This window comes from Phodopus roborovskii, unplaced genomic scaffold (genome assembly GCF_943737965.1).
Source record: "Phodopus roborovskii unplaced genomic scaffold, PHOROB, whole genome shotgun sequence".
Taxonomy (NCBI): domain Eukaryota; kingdom Metazoa; phylum Chordata; class Mammalia; order Rodentia; family Cricetidae; genus Phodopus; species Phodopus roborovskii.
The window spans coordinates 19,583,185-19,589,880 of record NW_026126407.1 but is presented as its reverse complement, the minus strand read 5'-3'; positions in this window follow the sequence as shown (position 1 = coordinate 19,589,880).

Here is a 6,696-nt window from a genome sequence, read left to right as displayed (position 1 = left end):
TAATAGTGTGGCACATGCTGGCATTTCTATGGTGGGATGGGAGATAAGTGTATTCCTGCCTCTAGGAATTCCTTGGCCATGAGACACTGATAATCTGATGTCCATAAACGCCCACCTCTGCTACCTGTGATGACTCCAGAGGTCTTGGGGACCCAACAGAAGTCCAGTCACTATGTGTTGTGAGTATGGCTGTCCTGGAGGTATACCCAGGGAGGGGTGGACCACATCCAATGTAAGGTAAGAGGCTCATGCTGGAGACCCTGTCCAGGTCACAGTGAATAAGGGTTGCCTGTACAGGCAAAGCAAGTCCCCAGGAGCTCTGAGGGACCAGTGGAGACCACTCCCACTAGGTGGCTCCTCAGGTAGACAGGATGACAGTCATAGCATCTCCAGCCAAGAACCTTTTGAGCAGTTTCTGATCTTTATACCACCCCATTCTTCCTTCTGATGGTTTATTCCTGATCTCTCTCCTGCGTGAAATAACTGGATTGGTTTCTCTCTCCGGACTACAACGCTTTGCTATTTCCTGCTCTTCACCTAGCTGTGATTGATATTTTCAGAACACATGCTGACCTTTTTGCTCACAACTCCCCAGCAGGTTCCTGTCACACTGAGAATAAACTCAAAGCACACACCATCCTCTGTAAGCCCTACATGCCCTGCCCTCTGGGTGTGCTTGTAGGATTCACCCACTTAATGAGTTTTAGTCAGAGTGGCTCCCTTGCTGATTACTGAACACTTTAGCACATTTTTGGCACTCTGCGTCGTTTGTCTGGAGTGCCCAGATAACTTTCTCAATTGTGTGGCTTTCACAATAGCCTGTGAGTTGAGGCTTATCTGAGGTGCTTCTTGGTGGAGCAAGACAATTGGCAAGGCATCCACTGTGCTTCGCCCTCGCTTGGTAAAACAAGTCAAAACAAACACCACAACATTCTGTTTGGAGGCTTCATGGTTGAAACTGGTGGACTGCAGCTGAGAAAATATAAGAGGAGCAGGCTTCTGATGTTACAAAACAAATCAGTAGCCTCCCCACACACAACCCAGAATTTCCTGTGCATAGCAAGCAGGTGGCCGAAGGTCAGTATCTACTGTGCTGCAATGTTGCAATTAGCTCGAAGTTCACCACAGAAGGATGAAGCACTGTGTGAGCATGAATTATATAAGATAAATCGAGGTACATATTGTGCTGTGAGCTAAGAAATGTAAGTAATAGAATTCTACTTAGTGTGAACTGGGACAGAAATCCATATCTCAAAAAGCAAGTTGATCTGAGTGGCAGCAAGCTGCTTTTCCTACTGAGAAAAAGATATGAGGGTTCCTCAAGAATATATTGTTGTATTGGTACACGCATTTAATCCCAGCACTTGGGAGGCAGGTGGATCTCTGTAAGTTCAAGGCCAGCCTGGTCTACCTAGAAAGTTCCAAGGCAGACCTTGTCTCAGAAAACAAACAGAATATATCATGATTCTGTTGTGCACAATCACTGAAAGTTTGACTGCACTGTCTCCTAAATAGTCTCTATATTGGAGAAACCAGTTGTCTCAGGGTTTCTAGTGCTGTGATAAAGCACCATGACCAAATGCAGTTTGGGGAGGAAAGGATTTATTTCAGCTTACAGTTCCACATCACAGTCCATCAGTGAGGGAAGCCAGGGCAGGAACTCAAAACAAGGCAGGAACCCGGAGGCAGAAACTGATGCAGAGGCGATGGAGGATTGCTGTTGACTAGCTTGTTCCTCAAAGCCTGTACAGCCTATCTTTTTATAGGACCTAGGAGCCGTGGTACCTCCCACAGTAAGCTAGGTCCCCAATATCAATCATCAGTCAAGAAAATGTACCACAGGCTTGCCCACAGGCTAACCTGGTGGGCAAATTTTCTCAATTGAATTTCGTTCTTCTCAAATGACTCTGGTTGGTGTCAAGTTGACATAAAATAGGCAGCAGAGCAATTGAGAGCATTCTGCTGAATATGTTTAAAACGCACATCCAAATGTTTCAGCAAAACAATATTGTTATGGAGCAAAAAAAAAAAAAAAGGACTAGAATTATATGTATTCCCAACTGAAATATTTTCCCTTCTTGTTTTGAATATGGTATGTTCATTGACTTAAGTGACCAGGGATCAATAACATCATCATTTCAAGATTAGGGGTATGGGGTATCTCCCCACAAACTACTTCCAGGAAAGATGGCAATCTGGTAATTTAAGAAGGCCTTTTCAGTTAAAGCATACTTTCTTTATTGAGGGTGAGTCATTCCCTGCCCCTGCCCCTGCCCACCACAATCTCAGAGCCTGTTCAGGACAGAAATGACAGAAGCACATCCTCAGCACATAGATTATGTCAGCCGTATACCGGTGAGCCAAACCTGACCCAGAAGCTCTCCCTTGAACTTTTGTTAGGATTCTCATGAAAGAGTCATGAAGAGAGATTATTTGATTCCAGAACACACTGTGGCTGATTTTCAACAACCAAAAGAAATGAGTCCCAAGAATAAATTTGATACTAAAGAAAGCAGAACTCGAGGCAGTGTCTTAGTAAGATTGGACTGAACTGCAAGCTTGAAGCTTAAAGTACATTTTTCTGCTCTCACGTGTCCATGAGCTGATAAATTTCCAAACTGTAGGCATCCAAAGTTTGAGTTGACACTTGTTATAAAAATAAAGCCAATAATATAGAGAGAACCCCAAACTTCAGGCCCTTGGATTAACACCAGTATGGGGTGGGAAGAATCCAAACATCTTAAAAGTTGATATGTGTGGTAGAAATTAAGGCCATTTATCCATTGAAATTTGTTGACAATTTCTAAGCAGCAAATATACTCTCACAGAGAGATGGGTCCTGAGAAATCACACCCAACTTCCTAGGACATGGAAGGAGAGCCAGAAAGAAGGAAGACAGCCCTGGACACCCAGACAAACACTCAGCCCTCAATGGTTAAGACCATTAAGGTACATTTCCCTGGCCTTGAAATTTTTCTCTGCCAGAAACTGAGGAAATGGAAGTATAGTGTTTTTGTAACGCGATTGTATTTTATTAGTTATTAAACATATACAAATTTTTCCAAGTTAACCTACATATATATGTATCTTTATTCCTCTACTCAGTTGTTCCTACAAAATTCCCAGGTGATAGCAAATACATGTTTAACTTTTATAGTCAAATATATCTTCAGTATGTTTATACCAATTTATAGTCCCCCATCAGTCTCTAACAGCAGCCTCTCCAGCATTTGGTTATATCAGTATCTTAAAATTACTATCCTAGTGATACCTAGTGATATGATACCTGACTGTGACTTTCAATTTGTACTTCACTAAGGAAAAAGGAGAGTGATGGCCTTTTCAGTTTGCAGGTGTTTCTATGGGTATTTACAACTAGCTGGGCAGGAGAAACAGGCAGATCCGTGAGTTTGCCTGGACTACAGAGGGAGAGTTCCAGGACAGCCAGGCTACACAGAGAAACCCTGTCTCCCCCCCCCCAAAAAAAAAGCAAAAAGAAAAAAAATTAAAAAAGAAAAGAAAAAGAAAAATCAACAATAACAACAACAAAACCCAACAGATTTTATGAATAGTGTTGAAGATGTCATATTGGGCTTGGAGTCTTAGACACCTTAGATGCCTCTCCTAGCACTCATTATATTCTTTAGCAAATACTAGCTTTGATATATGGCTGTTTGTGTCCATATACCAATCATAGTCAGAAAAGAGCACACTTGGATAACTAAAGAAAGAAAAGATACAAGCCTCCCCCTCCCCAAAAAAAGCATTCAGATGGCAGATGGCATAATTTTCACAATCTCTAGGCAGTGAAACAAAATCTTTGAAAACAAGGAAACCCCAAAGGAAGATGATAAGATTGAAAAATAGATAAGACAATAAGGAAAGGGCAGAGGCTTAAAAGTAAGGAAAGAAGTGGAAAAGAATAACTTAAGAGAGATGAAGTCAAAGAAGAAACAGAGAGATAAAGTGAGCAAGAGGTGTGAACAGAGGGCATTTAACAAAACAGCTGAAGATAAAAACCAGATAAGTGTCATATCACTCCACTTATGCCATGACACAGAGGCAGAAAGTAGAAGTGATCCACTGTGCGCATTTGTAGGATGAGGTCTTTAATATTTTCAGAGTTGCACTCTCAGTAATGAAAAAGTTCAGGAACTGGACAGTAGTGGAAGCAGATAGCAACTTGACGGGAATGTCCCCAAATACCACTGAAGTTTGCACTTACGATGAATACAACAGTCTATTGTATGGTTTGTTTGTTATATTTTGCTTTAGGTTTTGGTTTTTGAGACAGGATTTAGCTGTATAGCTCAAGCTAGCCCTGAGCTGTCAATCCCACTACCTCTGAGTGTTGTAGATTATAAGGTTGAGAAGCCATGCAGAGCCAAGAATATCAATAAAAAATGAAATGGTAAAGAAAAACTTAGAAGAAGATTCATCAAATGGTAAGGGGCCATTTATGAGAAACTGGGGCTGGAAAGATGGTCCAGTGGTTACAGAGGACCTGGGTTCAGTTCCCAGACCCCACATGGTGGTTCACAACCACCTGTAACTATAGGGCCAGGGAATCCAATACCATTTTCTGACTTCTCTGGGCACCAGGCACACATACGGTGAACATACACACATGCAAGCAAAACAGACACACACATAAAATTAAATAAGCCTAATCTTTTTTCAACTCAAGGGGAAAAAAATCAGAAAAATGGTGAAAGACAGAAAGATTTTTCTTAAAGTAGGAATCAAGATAAAGTTTGGATTCAGTGTAGTATTAGAAGTTAGAACTAAAGAGAAATTAGGCAAAAAATAAGTAAAAAACCATTGAAATTAAGTGGGAGCAGGTAAACTCATTTGTTAATATCTTGGCCAGTCCCAACAAGCCAGCTTCTTAGGGAATGGGTGCTTCTCAATGTTTTTCTCATAGGTGATGAAATGCCAACTTTTGAACAGGCATATTTTAGTCATTGCCTCATAAAGCTTTTGTGTGTAGGAGAAGCCCCGCCCCTTCCATTTGTAATCTATTCCCAATCCATCAAGAGACAGTTTACTCCAACGCCCTATGTGCTCTGAGTTTTTCACTAACTGTGATGTTAGCTTCACAAATAAACAAACTAAGACTATTAATGAAGGGACAATTTATGTTTTTGTGACAATAAGCCAAAATTTGGCCAATCACAAATAGCTAAGCTTCAGCCAATCATAGGCTCCCACTGGGATCTTTTCCACACAAACACTTGTGCAACATCATGCTCAAATAAGATAAACCTGGATGAGGCCAATCAATGCCTTCCTGACTGTGCTTTGTGTTCTGCCTATACAAGCTCACTGCTCATGTTGCTGTGGGAGCTTATGGAGGCCCTTTTTGTGAATCCTTTTGGCAGTGCTGGGATTAGAACCCAGGGGAGCACCCATGTTGGGCAAGTGCTCTACTAGTGCCCTCTACCCTCAGCCCCTAAAGTCCTTCACATTATACAGTATGATGGTTTGAGTGAGATTGGCCCTCATAAGCTCGTATATTTGAATGTTTGGTCCCCAGATGGTGGAAATGTTTGGGAAGGATTAGGAGATGTGGTCTTGTATCTGGTTTATCACTCAGGGTGTGCTTTGATGTTTCAAACACCAGTGGCATTCCTGATTAACTCTCTGTCCTGCTTGTAGATCAGTGTAAGCTCTCAGATACTGCTCTAGTACCATACCTGCCTGTCTGTCTGGTCATGGACTAACTCTCTGAAAATTTAAGCCTCAATAAACACTTCTATACATTGTCTTGGTCATGTTATCTCTTCATAGAATTGAAAAGTAACTAAGACATACATGAAGGCCATTAATTACTCTATATAAGTTTTGCATTTACTGCAATTCTGAATTCTTATCTGTAATTTTTAGTTGATACTGTTTTCCAGATATATAGCCTTATTATCTATGGATAATCTTAAATTCATATTCTAACAGATTTTTTCTATGCTTACTTACTGTGTCTGCTTGTATGCATGTACATGTGTATACACAAGCATCATGGCAAATATGCAGAGTCAGTGCCCTCCCACCCACTACCATGTGGATCAAGGGATCAGACTCAGGTTGTCAGGCCCAGCAGCAAATCCCTTTACCCACCATCTCTCTAACCCTACAGATTTTATTGTCACCACCAATAGCCTCTCCTCTTTTGACTAATGCCAATAATAGTACAATTAATTGCTATGGTAACAGAAGTGATGATGCTTTCAATGTTTTTCTACTAAGCAGCATGCTGATCTGAGGCTGAAATGCATGCACACACATATACTCATCTTAATATATATTTGTGTAATTTTTTATAATAATATGTTCAGAAAATATCTATGCAATTTATTTTATTGTTTCCAGCAAGAGGTTGGAGGGTCTGTCACATATCATTTTAGTGTTCTTAGAAATGGTTCCATCACTTCTCTCTTTGGAACTATTGCGATTCTTGAAAATCATTATTTTCTTCGTGTTAAACTATTCCAGTTATGATATTCTTTTAGGGAACTGCTGAGTCCCTTGCATAATATTTAGTATTTTTTCAGTGACATTTATTGACAATATTGGTCCATGATATTGTTTTTGTGTTTCTTAGTTATTCTCACTTCATAAAGATAATTAAAAATGTTTTCCTAGCTAGTGAGATGGCTTGCCACCAAGCCCGATGACCCGAGTTTTGTCCCCAAGACTCAC